We start from the raw sequence: 17,038 nt of genomic DNA on the forward strand, positions 1-17,038 counted from the left end.
CGCCCTGCTTCTTCACTTGTTCTTCCAGGGCCATCTCTCGCGCCGTTGGCGCGCTTGCTTCCGCAGATGCGGTGCCATCCTTGTTCACCTCGTCTATCGCCATGTGGGCAGGTGCGGTGTGGAGATCTTCAAGTCCGTCCTCGCGATCCGACAACTCGGAAGGAGCGAGTTCGTGGTACGGCGGAGAGTGTGGAAGGTTCTGCAACGAAGATGATGAAGAGGCGTCGGAGAAGCTTTCTTCGTCATTGTGGTCATCGTCCGTGCCCTCCTCTCCGGCTGACCCATCTGTCACACTTCGAAGTGCAATGGACTTTAGTCGTGTGCTTGGTCCAGGCCGACTTGCTACCTGCCAAAGTTCATCTCGATCCTGTGGAAGTCTCGAGGTTATGTCGGTGTAGTGACGCGGTGATATATCCGGATGATATCCCGAGTCTCCATCGGAAAGTGAGCCCTTCCCGGTCATGATAGGAAGACATGGGGCAGTCGATCTTGCTCCCTCCTCTGACGTGGATGTGCTTGACTTCGCCCCTGCATCGGCGCCCTTGAACCATGAGCGTACATGTCCAAGACGTGGTAGGAACGCCATCTTGAAGTCCGCTTTTGGGTTTGGGACAATCTCCTCATCTGAGGGATAGTCGAACTCGTGGGTGACTTGGGGAGGCTTCCATTCTTCATTTTGCTCCAGCCGTGGGCGCACTGCTACGGTGCCGCACAAAGCGAGGTTCTTCTCTGAGGACGCCTTCTCATCTTCAGCCTTTCGTCGTGCGATAGCTTCCTTGTCTTGTTCTACACCTGAAAGTAAAACAAGAGAAGGTTCCGCGGAGAGCATCGTGCCTTGTCCCGAGGCGGCATTGGTTGCCGCCCCAAGATCCACTCCGTTGTTGGAGGAGAACGGGGCATGAGTTCCCTCGACGCCTTCCATGGGCGTAGGTGTTGACGTTGGCGCCTTCTTGTTCGCCGAAGATGCAGGTGTCGTGGTAACCTTCACCTGTTCATCATCTTGTCGAGGAGTTGCTGAAGGAAGCGAGGGTGGAATCTCTGCACTCTTTGCCTCCGCTGGTCTTGGGGGTGTCTTGCGTGGCTTCGGCGTTAGGCGGTTGAGCAGGTAATTGTACCGCTCATGACGCTCCAACTCGGGGGAGATGCGGAAGCCGATCCTGTCATTTTCTTGCACGACCCCGCCATCGGGTCGCACACGAACTTGGGTGTACCGCAACACCAAGTCCTCGAGTTCTTTGTACAGAACTCGTCGGTTCCTTCGGCGTCTCTCACGCTTGCGTTGGTTTTCCGTGGCGGCCCTCGAAGGTACCTGCGGGGTGGGAAGAATTGGTGGTGCATCACGGGTAGATGAAGTGGCCGCTTCTCTTGGTAAGCGTGCCTGAAGTTGCTCTCCCCGCCTATGAGGGGAAGAAGGTCGAGGGGGAAGCGGCGCCCGTGGAGGATCCCTTGGTCGCCACACTTGCGTGGGGCGAGAGTCCCGCTCCTCGTCTTGATGGCGTGACCATCGGTTCCATCGCGGGGGCATGTTAGGATGCCTCCCATAGATGGGTCGAGTTGGTGAAGGCGGACGTCGAGGCGCCAAGGTTCGACGCTCATGTTGAGGTCGATAACTCGGGACTTGGCGCGTCGTCCTGCCCCCAGCTCGCGTCGGCGATGTACGTGGCGCCCCTTGATCACGAAGCCGCCGTTGGATGTTGTCCATTTGGTCCTGCAATTGACGAAATTCTCGCCGCAGGTCCTCGTTGCGTGGCGCAGGTGCCTCGCTCCGAAGAACGGAGAACCTATTGTCATTGGGAAGTGACCTCCCGTCCACCGTCGACGTGTGGAGGCATGTTGCCCATGTGCCCCGCCTATAGTCTTCAAGGTTGATGGAGACCGTAGGACCTGGAAGAACGGGCTCTTTGCGTGAGCGCCGCTTCCAAAATTCCTTCATGATGGTTCGCCGCACCATCTCCTTGACCCTCAACGGCTCGTTCGCCCATTCATCGGGGAACAAGTTGTAGGGCGGGGTCAAGGTATTCGCGTAGGTGAACACCTTGTCAGCAAGGTCCTTTGCATCAAGGGACCAATCTTCCTCCGGCACCGCGCATTGAGCGATGCGGGAGCTTATCTGTTGTTGGAGGTTTTGTACCTTACGGTACTTCCTCCTGTAGTTTCGAAGCGGGTGCGGGCTATCGGACAAGCGTGCACTCGCCATTAGCCTCCGCAAGTCGTAGGATGCCGCTTCCAAGCCCTCGAGGAGCTCGACCTCAGTGCGCCCGGTTGTTGGTGCAGGCAGCGCTGGAGGTGGTGTTGGGGTAGGCGCGCGCAGTGACGCCGCACCTGTTTGCCTATTGTTGGCCATGATGCGGAGGCGTTCAGCCGCCTCCACATCACCTCGCATTTCGGCCCTTGTTGACTCCTTCAACAGGGCGCGGGCCTCAAGCATAAGCTCGCGGCGCTCCTTCTTCGCTTTGGCGGCCGCTCGCCTTTGCGCCTTCTTGGACTGCACAACTTGGAATTGTGCAGGGTCCTGCGCTTGGTGCATGTACACCTTGGCGCCGACCTCGAAGAAAACTGTCGGAGGCCGGGTCCCAAAGTGGATCGTCATCGGCTCTGTGTACTTGTATAGTCCTCCTGCATAAGATATCTTCGATCAGCGGAGCTCTATACCTTTGCCTTGTCATGCAGCATGATGTGCAGATGGATGGACGGGCGAAGACGATTCCGACGACCACAGCGAAGCAAAGATGGGAGGAGAACCATGTCCCACCGGGCGTGCCAATTTGTTTGACACGAGAAAAACGTACGACACGACTCCCGCGAGTAGGGCGGAAGGGCGTGGTTTCTCTCATGCGCACCGGGGATCGGTAGAGGAAAAAGATGTGGGCGTGCCAGTGTATAATGATACACAAAGTAACAAAAGAAAAGAGATGCGGGAACAGTATTTCATTAATCATATAGTTAACAAATACAATTCCCATGTGTTGCGCTCCGTGGCCTACTAGCGCGGCCAGCCTGACTAGGGCGATTGCAGTCTCCTGATTCCCGAGGCCTCGGAAGGCTCCCGGTTAATTACTCCCGCGGGTTACGCCGCGAGACACCTCCGATTAAGCCGTGTGGTCGTCTTCGTCGTCTTCGCTTCACGTCCTGCATGCATGATGGTGGTGAAAATGTGTGTGGGCAGCGGCAGAGCCCATGTCCTCGTCGGTACATGCGCCGCTGTAAGCGTGGCCTGTGCTGCGGCCTCGCCCGCCCTCGCCGTCGCGCCTCGTCGGTCTTGAGCGGCGATGATGAGTGTTGTTGAAGTAGCATGATGCAGTCCGGTTAGCTAGGACTTCTTGACGACTTAGCGGCATCGTCGGGGTGCGCAAGGGGTACGCCTCGTGGGAGTAAATTATCGGGAGACCGGCGTCGGTGTAAAACCAACACGCGCTCATGTCGGCATGGCCGGTGTGGTCAGCGCCGTGACTGGGCCTGACGCCGAGTACACGGCTGTCAGCGCAGCTTGGGCGCCGTCTCACGAGGTCACGGTAGAGTCCGTGTCGGGGCGCCGTCCAGCGGTGCATCGTAGTGGTATGGTACTTGAAGCAGCACCGCAACAACATGTATGTCGCGAGCAACCTGTACGTCGCAAGCATAGCAGCTCATGGCTCGTCGTCTCGAGTTGGTCAGTTCATCAGCCTGCATGGAACACTCATGGCCTGGTGCATCACACACCATGGTCTAGTGCATCACGTGTACTTGGACTCTGCAAGCTGTATACATGCATAGCTGCCTCCGCTGCTGCTCCTCATCTGCGCCACTTGAACCTGTACATCAGGGACAAACCGAGTCCCACGCCGGCAATACGCCGAGATGCACGTCAAGTCGAACTTGTACGCCGATGAACATAGGCCCGTAGGTGCCTCCGAGGGTTCAATGAAGCCAGCAGTAACAGGCTGCACACCCGCAGCGCCTCGGTGCCATTGTCTCGTCCCTGGTTCAAGGTGTGGAGATGGCCGCGACGTGCGCTGCACCGGCGCTCCGTATTAAACCTGTACATCGGTGATGCTTCCCCTCGACCTGTCCACCAAGCAGTATGTCGAGCTTGCGCGGAGTGAAACCTGTCCGCCGCGCCGAGCTTGTAGCTTGGCATTGCCCCTGTGCACCAAGCGCCGTCGAACTGCCCTGTACGTCACCGCCTGGCTGCACCTGTCCGCCAACCGCCGAGCTGTTTCGAGCTCCGAGTTGCACCTGTACTGCTCATGCCTGTCGCCGTCGAGCTGCCGGGAGTACGTCCAAGCGTGTACGTGTACGTCAACCTCCTGGGACTGCGTCGATCCATCAACGTCCTGGGCTGCGCCTGAACTTGCACGCCGACGGCATGGCTCTCCTTGGTCATTGCCTTCGACCTCTGATGAGTCGCGGCCTTGGTACCGCACTGAACACCGTCGCGCAGGCTCCGGTGAAGTCCGCGTCGATGGGCTGCACGGCCGCAGCGCCTCGGCGTCCTTGACTTGGCCTAGCTCATGGCGATGGAGATGGCGGTGGGCTGCACGCCGGCAGCTCCGGCGCCGGTACTTCGTCACCGTCCACGGCCTTGCCGGTGTGTGTGCTGTAGAGAGAAATAGGGAGAGTTTGGCAATATTAACCGTGATTCTCACCATTGGAGAAGCTCATCTTCGCTTCCATGGCCGCTCCTCCTTCTTGAACCTGTACGTCTTGCTCCAAGTGCGGTTGCCGCTGGCTATGGTTGAGTGCTGGATGCGATCTCTCCCTTGCCAACTCCTCCCTTCGCGTCTTCTCTGTATCTTTTTCTCTGTCTCCTCGCACGGTGCATGGTTGCTTCTATTTATAGGCGGCCTGCCCAGCATCAAGATAAAGATCGCAGCGTGTTTTCCGGAACAAACTCCCCGATGGATTCCTCTGATTTCTTTCGTCGACCGCACGTCTGCTGTTTAAAATTTTATCTGTTTTGCTTCTAGAAGATTCTCTTCTGAACCAAGTTGTTATGCATCGGACTCTCGGCTGATCGGTTCGTCGCGTGCGCGGGGAGATGCTGGGCCGGACAACATCATGCTCGTATACGTGCTGAATCCATTAGCATACCAGAGGTATACATACACATGTATTTAAATGGTTTCTTGGCTGACGAGTGGACCTGGCCGATCGATGCATACTCATGTACGCGTGATGAGCTAGCTCACGTATATGTTAGGTCTTTTCAGACCTTAGAGCTCTGCATACTTATACGTATATAAAATTTGCTGATAATTTAGCAGCCGAACTCTGTCATTTAAACGCCAAAAATTCATCGAACAGTGGTCAAGATGAGACAATTCAACATCTTTTTATTCCCATGCCTTTATTTAATGTATGGAGGATTGTATACATGACTTTCAATATCCCACCTCCCGCCAATATTACATGTTTCGGAATTGGTTTAATAGATTAGCTAAAAAAAATAAAGACCACATTATAGTTGATGTGTGCGTTTACTTTGGACTATATATGGAAAATGTAAACTGACTTTATCTTTAACAAAAAAAAAAAATCCTATCATTTTTGCAGGTTATTCTTTTGGCTACGTATTGGATCCATATGTGGTCTTATCTCAGCCGGTGGAGGGTGTTCATGCCATGGAGTTTAGGTGTAACCATTTGGCAATGGTGGCATGAAATTTCTACAGCCGATACGGTTGACCTGCTGATCGAAGATTGAAATGATAGTGGCAAGTACTTTTTAGATGGTTGGTTCGTGTGGAGACTTTACGTGATCCATGAGCTATAATACATCTTTAATAAGACTTTATATAAATCCTTAGTAAAAAGGGTTTTCTGCATCAATTGATGCATGTGCTGAATTTGTTTCCAGTGCGAGTGAGCAATCCAAATGTGCTGTTAGCGCGTCACACATTGGAAGCTCCAACCAGTTTGATTTGGACTAGACCTACATAACGGGATTGCTGGCTCGAGATAAACCTCTCGATATTCAAGCAATTTCGCTTGATTTGGTTCCTGTGTGTATCATATATGATTGCTGCCGGTCCCTCAGACTGCAGTAAGTCCAGCACGATGCGGGGCTCAAGCTCAACTGCCTCTATTATTAACTAGACCATTATGGCGCGCTTCGCCGCGCCCGTCCATTGTGAAGAAAATATGAAAGAACTACTTCAAAAAGTGGAGCAGGACAAACATACCATAAAACTTGAATTTTTATTTACAAAAAAAGCCTGGGCATAGAAGGTCAAGCTTGTTTGTTTCATTACCTTTCCTTGACATACCACCCCACGGTCCCACACTTATTTTACATATTAGTAATGTATAATAGTTGTACGTCAAACACAAGTACATAGTAGTAATCATATAAATGCATTCATTTTAAGCCATTATTTCGAACCGGAGGGAGTAATCAGCTCAACTGGAATCACCTATAAGTTATAAATGACGTGTTTGATATACGTCTCACTGGGAAAAATAACTATACTTCTTGGGAGAGGTGTTTCTGGTCCCGAGCACAGATACACCCTTTATCTGAACCGTGCGTGGAGTGTAGGGATCTACGTCCCAGCAGCTTTTCCGCTGAACTACACCTCAGCAATAAATGGCGTAAATTATGGACCTCGCCGTGTACGGTAGGCCAAAAGTGATGGCCGTGGAGGCATGACGTTCCTGGACTGCGGGGACATATCGCAGGAATTACATGGACCTTGGTACAGAAACACGCGTCTGTGTAATATGTAGGCCTGGATTAGCCTGCAGATGGAGCTAAGGCGAGCGGCGGCAAAAAATCGGTCGACACAAACTCGGCGGCTGGACCTTGGGCGGCGCTGGATCGAACGCGGACGGCATCGTTGGCTTCACAGCCTCCTCTACTTCTCTCTCTCTCTCTCTCTCTCTCTCTCTCTCTCTCTCTCTCTCAGCCTCTCAGGCCGGCGGCGGGGGCTGCTGCCTTCAGCTCGTCACTGTCTCGGGCGTGGGTGGAAGAACGGCGAGATGGGCCGGCGGCGGTCAGCGGCCGAGACGAGCAGCCGCAGAATCTGCGTGTGCCCGGCCTCCGACGCCGCCTCGTGCGCCACAACGAACGCCTCCTTGGTCTTGTGCGATGGGAGGTGATGCCGAATCGTGGTGCTGGGTTGGGGAAAGAAAATGAAACTGCGTCTCTCCGTCAAAACATTACGTTCCCACAGAAAATTTCTCAATTGCGAAGGAGCTGGGTAGATTCCCCTCCGGCCGCGCTGTAGCTTGGATGGATTGATGCAACGGAGACGGCCGTGAGCACATTGATGAGCTCTTATGTGGTGGTCCATGCACTATTCACAATAAAGAATACACTTAAAATACATGAGCAAATACACTGGAATGCAGAGAGAAGGTGAACGTGATTGGTTTAGAAATAGGGAGCATCTGAGCCCGGGATCAGATAGGCATTTCCCATACTTCTTTAGTTACTTTGTCTCTCAGTCCTTGGCCCAGTACTTCAGTAGTAACTCGATCCCATACAAGAATGTATGAAGTCTCAATTAACGATTGCTTTAGTTTTTTTGCTGATTCCTAAAACTGTTAATCACAATGCAAGTAAATCGAGAGAAAAATATAGTAATCACGGCAAACGGGTAAGCCATAGATGTCAGTGAAACTGTGAAAGATAGCCCTTGTGCGTGCTTGCAGCTATTAGACGCACTGTCGTAAAATACCTTGGGCCGCTTGAAAACAAAGCTCATCTGTGAAGACGGGAGTAGGAAGCTACTTGATAATAAATAATGTCTAGTTAACTATCATATAAAAGATCAAACCTGATGAACTACAAAAGTACATGTTTCATAGAGTGAGAGGTCACGGTCTGTGATGTTTTGTACAATCAAGAGATAAGTAGTGAAACGTAGCATGTTTCTATGGGCTATGGCACAAACATGAGATCAGTGTGCTGGACATAACAAAAACATAAGTATGCATGAAGTCTACAAGGCAAAGTTTCCTTTGAAATTTTGTCAAATATCATAAAGAATTATCATTAGCTACCTTTGGAAATGAAGAAACCGAGAGAAACTCAAATGAAGGAGGCAGAGAGAAAAAACATCTCATATTGAATTGGTTGCCATAAACATGATATTGAGAATCCCGGCGCCACCGCGTGGACAAATCTATCTTCCGATTGACTTGTTTGCAGCCACATCCTTGATATGTATGTAGTTGTATCAACTTGTCCCAGTCTATCAAGACTAAACAGATATTAAACATACATGTTTGCTTCGGAAAAAAAACGATCTATGCCTTCTATTTACTACTGTGGGATGACTTGAGGCCAATATATTTTATTGCAGCAAAAGTCACCCTTTTTAATGATGTTTATCGTTTAGTCGAACAACTTGATCGCATGCCAATACCCGAAGTCAGCATAACCTCATTGTTGCCAGCCTGCCATCATGCACATTTAGTAGATCAAAATATAGCATTTGATTGAATATCCCTCGACGATAGAGGGAGGGTGGCAGATCATACCTGCATCTGCCAAGCGTCCGTCGCCACTGCCATCCTTGCCACAAACCACTATTGCCAGTGCCATACCATGAGTGGCGATATCCATGATGCCACTCCAATTCGACAAGAAGGGATTTTTGATTTGTTGTGTTGAAGTTCCCTGTTGTGATAATAACATGTAGCGCTAGTTCTTGTGTTTTGAGGTCAGACGGTGATGATTGTATCAAAAAGAAAAAATTGTTCTGGCGAACTGTTTCTTGCTCCTGCTTGGGCACATGCATGTTTGTGTATATCATTTTCAGTGAATGCAGTGGCGCTAAGTTACTCAATTCGGGAAAAGGGTGGACTGTAGGTAGCATCATCTTATGCATATCCTATTTGACTTCTTGCACATAATACAACATCGCCATGTTTTGGTAGTTTTTTTGCCCCATCATGTGTGTCAAATTGGATTCAACAAAAAAAAAGTCTAATTCCTGCTACACCGTAATAATAATTGTTCGAAACATATGTGAGAAGAAGGAAACCTCATTGCGTCTGACGATAGTTTTCTGTTTCTTCTTTTGAACAATTGAAACCCTGATTTTTATACCTTTTCCAATCTGTGTGGAAAGAAATTCACATGATAACTACAAGAATTAACTCTTGAGAAATTCTTCCGCAAAAAAATCTTGAGAAATTGGAGTCGTGAATAAAAAAGAGACCTAAAGGAAGAAATGAAAACAACCGCGGTTGTGGTTGCAGAGTTATTGCGAGAATCAATTTCTGCTAGTCTCTTCTATCCAAGGGAGAACTAAGAAATATTAGCGCCTCAATATTAAGAAAAACATGTGCTAAAAGTAGTTGATCGGGCTGCTGCAAAGGGACTCACCAGGCACCAGCAACATCCACGTCTAGATCTGTGTTTTGACGGGTGGAGAAGACAAACAGCCAGGTTTATTCTCAAGACGAAGTAGGTGGGCGAACCAAGAAAGATGGGATGTACCCGGCGCCTCCCATCTAAATAGAAGAAAATAAGTCAGCCCAAGCGCCCGATGGATCTCAATCACCATTATTACCACGCAAGGAAACAGTCGGGTATTGTCATCATGAATGGTTAATTATGGGGCTGCAGAAACGGATTCGAAAAGATAACCTCGTAGCGCCGGAAGCCCGGAAAAGCGAACAGGATCAGCTGAGAATAAAAGAAATCAAAGCGCCTCCCGTACACATTCGTCGGCTCATTTGATTCACTATGAGCCCAATTAACATCTGGGCGCCGAAATCAACCTCTAGAGTAGAGGCCCAGCTACGCTCGCCCGCTGTTACCGGCAAAATGAAGAATCTAACAACGTGCAAGTTAATGTGCGGGCTGATGAAATGATCGTGTCCGTTTGGAAGTAATATCCGACGGCTGACGTGCTCAAATCACTGTAGATGGCCGTAGGTGGTTCCATTTTACTGTTTACTAATTCGCGCCTCCGATCACACCACCACCACCACAGCATCCTTCACTGTTAGTGTGCGACGAACTGATGGCCCGACCACGATGCGGGGCTCTATGCATCCTGCTCGCCGTCGTTTTCGCTGCGGCAGCGGCGGAGGAAACAGACAACCAGTCCACGTACATTGTGCACGTCGCGCACAAGCACGCGCCGCTGCTGCCAGGCCGCGGCGGACTGCTAGCCACCGGAGCATACGGCTCGTTCCTGCGTGACCACATCCCCGTGCACATGTCCGTCCCGGCGCCAAGGGTGCTCTACTCCTACTCCCACGCGGCAACGGGCTTCGCGGCGCGCCTCACGGGACGCCAGGCTGCGCACCTAGCGGCCCAGCGTTCCGTCCTCGCCGTCGTCCCCGACGCGACGCTTCAGCTGCACACCACGCTGACGCCGTCCTTCCTCGGCCTCTCGGCTTCGTCCGGCTTGCTCCCGGCGTCCAACGGCGCCACGGACGTCGTCATTGGCGTCATGGACTCCGGCGTGTACCCCATCGACCGCGACTCGTTCGCAGCGGACCCGTCCCTGCCGCCGCTGCCGCCTGGAAAGTTCCGAGGGAGCTGCGTCTCGGCTCCGTCGTTCAATGCCTCCGCGTACTGCAACGGCAAGCTCGTCGGCGCCAAGGCCTTCTACGAGGGGTACGAGCTTGAACTTGGCCGTCCGATCAACGAGACGGAGGAGTCGAGGTCGCCGCTGGACACCAACGGCCATGGCACGCACACCGCCTCCACGGCCGCCGGCTCTGCCGTCGCGGACGCGGCCTTGTACGGCTACGCCAAAGGGAAAGCCGTGGGCATGGCCCCGGGCGCGCGCATCGCGTCCTACAAGGTGTGCTGGAAATACGGGTGCATGACCTCTGACGTCCTCGCCGCGTTTGACGAGGCCATCGCCGACGGGGTGGACGTCATCTCCATTTCGCTCGGCTCCACAGGCTCGGCAGAGTCGTTTGATATGGATAGATAGCATCGCCGTTGGCGCCTTCAGCGCCGTCCGCAAGGGCATCCTAGTCTCGGCCTCCGCGGGAAACTCCGGTCCCGGCGAGTCTACTGCCCGCAACGTCGCGCCGTGGTTGCTCACAGTCGGCGCGTCAACCGTCAACCGCCGGTTCGCAGCGGACGTGGTTCTCGGCAACGGCGATACATTTCCAGGCTCTTCCTTGTACGCCGGCCCCCCGCTTGGCGCAACCAAGGTACCGCTGATATACGGCCGGACCGTCGGCTCAAAGACCTGTGAAGCCGGGAAGCTGAACGCCAGCCTGGTCGTCGGGAAGATCGTTCTATGCGACCCCGGCGTGAATTTCGAGCAAGGGGACGCTGTGAAACTCGCCGGCGGCGTGGGAGCCATCTTCACGAGCGCGAAAGAGATGGGCGAGCAGGCGTTCGGCAGCCCCCAAATCCTCCCCGCTACAGCCGTCACCTTCGCCGCCGCTAAGAAGATTCAGAAATACATAAGCAAGAATACATCCCCCATGGCGACGATCGTGTTCCGTCATCGGCGGCCCGACACCTCCTTCCCCTAGAATGGCGTCCTTCTCGAGCCGCGGGCCAAACGTCCTCGCGCCGGAGATCCTCAAGCCGGACATCAATGCCCCCGGCGTGGAAATCCTCGCTGCTTGGACCGGCGCCAGCTCGCCTTCGGGCCTCGAGTGGGACACGAGGCGAGTGCAATACAACATCGTGTCAGGGACGTCCATGTCGTGCCCGCACGTGAGCGGCATCGCGGCGTTGCTCCGGCAGGCAAGGCCGGAGTGGAGCCCCGCCGCCATCAAGTCTGCGCTGATGACCACCGCGTACAACCTAGATAGCGCCGGCGGTGTCATCGGCGACACGTCCACCGGCAAGGCGTCCACGCCGTTCGGACGCGGGGCGGGACACGTGGACGCCAACCATTCAAATTTTCCGTTCAGATTTTTATAAATTTCTAACTATTTGATTATTTTTTTGTTGGTCTGTTTGAATTTTGCTTTTAACTTTTTTTTTTTGGGTAGACTGTATTGGAGGCGCCGCTTTGGATATATGTCAACAATAGAGTGACATTGTGTTGGTGCCCCCAAAACGGCTTGTCAAATGCTGTTTTGGGCTTCTATTTGGGGTTGTTCGGTGGAGATGATGTAACCTTGCACTTCGTGTTATTGTTGCTTGTAGTTTTGTGATGGGTACTTAGGGCTTCTCTGGTTGAGGGCATGCTTGGTTTGCAGAATTCTACAAACATAATAAATATATAAAACACAAGAATATGATAGAAATGCGCTTCAAAATATAGGATTGACATACACACACGAATTCAAAATATAGCATCCAGGTGTTGCAATTGCATGCATCTCCGTTCCAGCAAATAAAGGTAACATACCATGCATGACCATACTCCCGTCGGTCGGGTATATTAGTATTCCTATAAATTATCAATTTACTTATTACGAAAAGTCTCTTTGCCTTCTGAGCACTAGTGAGCCCGTTGTTATAAAGAGTATAAAAAATATATATTTACAAGTTTTTTTTTTTTTTGAAAAGAAATCCTACCATAGCCAATGAAGTGAACTACAAGTATGCAAAATCGCAACGCGAAATTGTTTGTATTGCGGGCTACACAAAAATGAAAATTTCTGATAAATTTAAATATTTTTAAATATGCATACTCAAATCCACATGTTTGTCATTGTTGTGTAGCTTTGAATACAAAGTATTTAAAATTAATGTTTTGCACGTTTGTGGATACATGATTGGGTACATCCAGATTTTTTCAAATTATTTTGAAATTTGTAAATATGATTTCCGGATTTATTAAAATAATAGGATCTTGGTGCCCTGGAGCCAAAAAAAATTCCACTCATATATATTGCAAAAAAATATATCACTATAAACTTGAGATGTGATTTATATTATATAGGTGAAGTTGATTCTTAGGGATAATGCAAAACTAATAAACCCAACCGAGGGAGTAAGTAATCACCCTTTGTTGTTATACACGCATGTCATGTTTAATTGATTGCATGCGGCTAGTACTTTGCTCGACCTAGAACTAGATAAATTCTATGACATCACTAAGTTTTATGTGCAATTCATGTGCACTGAGAAAAATATGTGTAATTGCACACATATGTGCAATTCTCATGTGCATGAATCACGATACAAATTTAACGGTACTAGAGTCGACTTAGAACTAATTTAATTGTGATCGACTAGAACTAGCAAAAGGGATATGATTAGTCAGAATAGAAGAAAAGTGTCCCAATAAAACATACATCAAATGTGAAAGCCCTAACCTGCAATACTGCAACCTAATCTGAAAGAATGTAACAGTGGGAGTAGGGATATGACACTAGAACTTTATCTTCACACAATCTTGTGAGCCCCAGTGCTCGCTTTGTTCCCCGGCAAACTGGACCTGCTTCTTGCACAGTGTGCAATAGCTGGCTTGGCACGACCAGCAGAAAATATATTTATCATCATCCTGAATGCATATGGCCACTGGTTAGATGCAATAGAGGCAAACTGGTGATCTGTAATGTGGAACAGAATGTTCCAGTCTGAAAAATGATGTGGTTCATTACCTTATAAATTTTTTGACGGCATTTTGGACATTTTATGGTACTGCCTACAGGTTGTTTTTCAGTACGTACGCGATTTCTTGTTTCTAACTGTTCCAGCAGCTTGCTGAGTCTGTTGTGTCTTTTTCTTTATGATGAAAGAGGTCACATCTCCCGCTGCAGTTTGTTAAAACATGCATGCATAAAGATAAGTAAGCCTAGATTATGAACCTTTGTCTTTATTTATATAAAAGACCCTGCATAGTTCAGACTGCCAACCTGAAATGGGCATAGCCAGCGATGATAGCCTTGCCACAGCGGAAGCGAATGTCGACCACAGCTGCTACACACAACTTTGTTGCATCCGTCAGTTTTGCTGATGGTCATTTGACATTTTGGACATGATCTAGCATTGCTGTAAAGCAGTTTTACACTAATCATGTCCTCCACCATCCCCCGTGTGGCCATCTTGCTGATGCCTGCAAAGATAAAATTGAAGACGGCAGATGTTCGGTAACCTGAAGTTATATTTCAGCAGTCAATATGACATGTAATGCCCCCAAGGAGGTGCCAAAAGCGTATGACACTCTACGAAGATCTATGAGAGATTTGCAGATCAAATGCATATTGGATATTTGAAAGATTTGGAAAGAAAACAACAGATATTTTATGAAGGTACACCGACCCCGACTACGAAAGTGAGGACCAATTGCGCGGTATAACAACAGATGCAAGTTTCAAACATACAACATTAAAGATTTTAGATGTATTTCTACCTGCTGCCGCTGGAGCTTTTCTTCCAGAGTTAGACACAACTTTCCTGGATGGCGTGGGTCCTTGCACACCGAACAGAAAACAAAACAACATTTTGGGCATTGCGCATTGCTATCCTCGTCCTCCAAGCAAGCGATTGCACACCTTGGACAACTGGACCACGTCTGACATTGAGTCCAATGCCTTCTCAAGAGTAAGCTTATCCCAACGCTCAAATTCTTCCTTGCCCAGAAGCCTCTTTAGCAAATACGGCGGAATAGAAACATTGCACTTAGTATCAGGGCATACCAACTGAAAGAAAGTACCATCCTTCACATGCATCCTGCATAAGGTCTCCATGCACTTGACACAGAACAAGTGCTCGCACGGAAGCTTGATGAAGTTTGAACCTGATTTTTCCAAATGAAAGTTAGTCTACAAGGAGGATAAAATTCCATGGGCCCAATTGAATTTCCTAATATGCTTAATTAGAAGCCAGACGGTTCTTATACTATCTACTGTGAGCTATGAAAATTTTAACCGCAGATTGGTACCACCGTGGGACAGTTCAAGAAGAGCTAGCACAGCGTGGAATAGATGCCATAGAACAAGTGGTATTCTTCCAAGGAAGACCCAATAAAAGAAAATAATAACTTTTTTAAACATTAGGCATTACGCCCAGCTTTAAATTAATAAAGCCACCAACGGCCAGAAAATAATAACTAGGCATGCTCATTATTTGGCACTACTGCAGAACAGAAAAGAAGTCAAAAAAGAAAAAAAAAACTTACCTTTGCTCTGGTTAAGGCAAATCATGCACATGTGGAGATCCTCAAGAAAAACTTGATGACACTTCCTACTATTGTAACTGAGCATCAAAGGGATCACAGACTCCAATGAGAGACTTCTAGAGATTGCACGGCTATCTCCTTTGTGCTTAGGAATATCTGGACCTAATGTTATTTTGTTGTCGAACCCGAGGTGTGGCAAAGAAGAAGTGTGTATCCACTCAACCCATCGGTACACAACTTCTTCCCCCGGCAGCTCTGCCCAAATGGTGTCAAGCATCTCACAGATCTGAGAAACATTAGGCCCGTCCATCCATTTAGCGGTGACTGTAAAATATGGGGGCTCTTTGCTTGGATAGGACTGCGGGAGCAAGCATGTCAATATTAGAGGGGGTAGGTGCTCAAAGCTGCAAGAATAGGAGAAGTCATCCCCTTTATCCTCCTCGTGTTGTTCTATACAATCATCAGGAAATCCTCTGTCTTCTCCAACTCTATTGACTGGAGAAAACCTAGCGCACACTTCAGCGGCATTTTGCAATTCGTACCGTATGTAAATCTGGAATTAAAGAAATTTAAAAAAAAATCATCAAAACAAAGTTTTTATCACCCAAACAAAACACTGATGGACAGTATAAGTAACCTGAAAATGGCGGAGCGCTCCTTTGTTTTCTAGTACAGCGAGATCGTCCCCGTATATTGCCTCCAGTGCCATCATCTGTAGTGAAGATCAAATGAGGAAGCAAAAATTAGCCATGCTAGTATCGTGAAGTATCAAATTGTACAATGAAGCAACGCTGTTGGCAAACCCTGAAGCGACGCAGTTCGTAATTCCAAAAGCAACGCCATCACAACCTCAAAAAGTCATTTTTTTTCCTTTTTTTTACAGTATATGCGCAACTTATAAGGAAAATTAGCTAAACTTCGTTTCTTAGAAATTGAAATACGAGAATATCCCAGTTTTACAGTAAGTAATCTAATATCCACTCTATGCAGTTTTCAGCAGAACCTTCCAAAATAACAAATCAGACGCAGCGTCACGACCGTACGAATTGAGAAAATGCATTGCAACTTTTCGCTATAGCTCAGATCAAGATCATAGGTAAGATTAGTGATGAAAAATTCCAATTTTGATTTTGGTAGACCGACCTCGTCGTCCTGTCGCAGCAGGTTGTCCCGTATCTCATCTGCTTCTGCCTCGTTCTCGGCGCAAAGACGGAGTCCCGCGGCAGCCGCGGCCTCCTCCAGCCTCGAGTCCGCCTCAGCCGGCGCGACCCACGGGGAGTCGAGGTGGAGCTCGCCCTCCTCGGCGCCGCCCTCAAAGGACACCGGTCCCGCCTGCGCCTCTGCGGCGCGCGATGAGGACGAGGAGGGCGCACAGGATGACGCTCCCGGGCAGGCGTTGCGGAGGGGAGCGACCGCTCGCGAGGTCGCGGCGGCGACGGAAGCTGCTGCCATGGCGGGAGCTCGGAGTTGCCGTTGAGTCGGGGTCAGTCCCTGATTCGGGGGAGCGGTGTCGATGCTGTTTCGGTTTTTTCAGCCGATCGTCCCCCGTTGCGTTTGTGTAGGTTTCCTTGGCCCTGTTTGGATGTATACGCAATTATACTTTTAGGTTTGTACCGAGTTGAAAATAAATTCAGTTTGAAAAACTTTATAAAAAAACTCGTGGTACGAGTTTCAACGGCAAGCTATGTACACGGGCGCCAAGGAGTTGGGTGAGCTGGCCCCCAAATCTTACCCGCTACGCTACAGCTGTCACGTCCGCGATTGACTTGGTAATAATTGCGCGCGGGTTTCTTGACTTTCTTCCCACGTTTGTTCCGTTTCGGTGCAATCAAAAGAAAAGAAAAAGAGACTGCGTTACGAAAAAATAGAGAAAGATGGTTGGGTTCAGCCGGCTGGTTCCGCGCACGGCCGATCGATGCATGGAAGGCACTATTTGGATGCCGGCCTCCTTTTTCTTTTTCTTTGTTGAAGCGATACATTTTCGCGGAGTCCTACCACCCTCTCCTTTTTTTTTCTTCTTCGCCCAAACAAATAAATAGCGCGTGCACT

At 49.6% G+C, this 17,038-nt stretch overlaps 2 pseudogenes; one reads left to right on the forward strand and one right to left on the reverse strand.

Moving 5' to 3' along the window:
- The first annotated feature begins 9,955 nt into the window (after positions 1 to 9,955).
- On the forward strand, positions 9,956 to 11,835 carry LOC127329470 (subtilisin-like protease SBT1.4; annotated as a pseudogene).
- A 2,347-nt stretch (positions 11,836 to 14,182) lies between these two features.
- Positions 14,183 to 16,441, reverse strand: LOC127329469 (uncharacterized; annotated as a pseudogene).
- Positions 16,442 to 17,038: the final 597 nt, after the last annotated feature.

Source organism: Lolium perenne, chromosome 2 (assembly GCF_019359855.2).
Source record: "Lolium perenne isolate Kyuss_39 chromosome 2, Kyuss_2.0, whole genome shotgun sequence".
Lineage (NCBI taxonomy): Eukaryota > Viridiplantae > Streptophyta > Magnoliopsida > Poales > Poaceae > Lolium > Lolium perenne.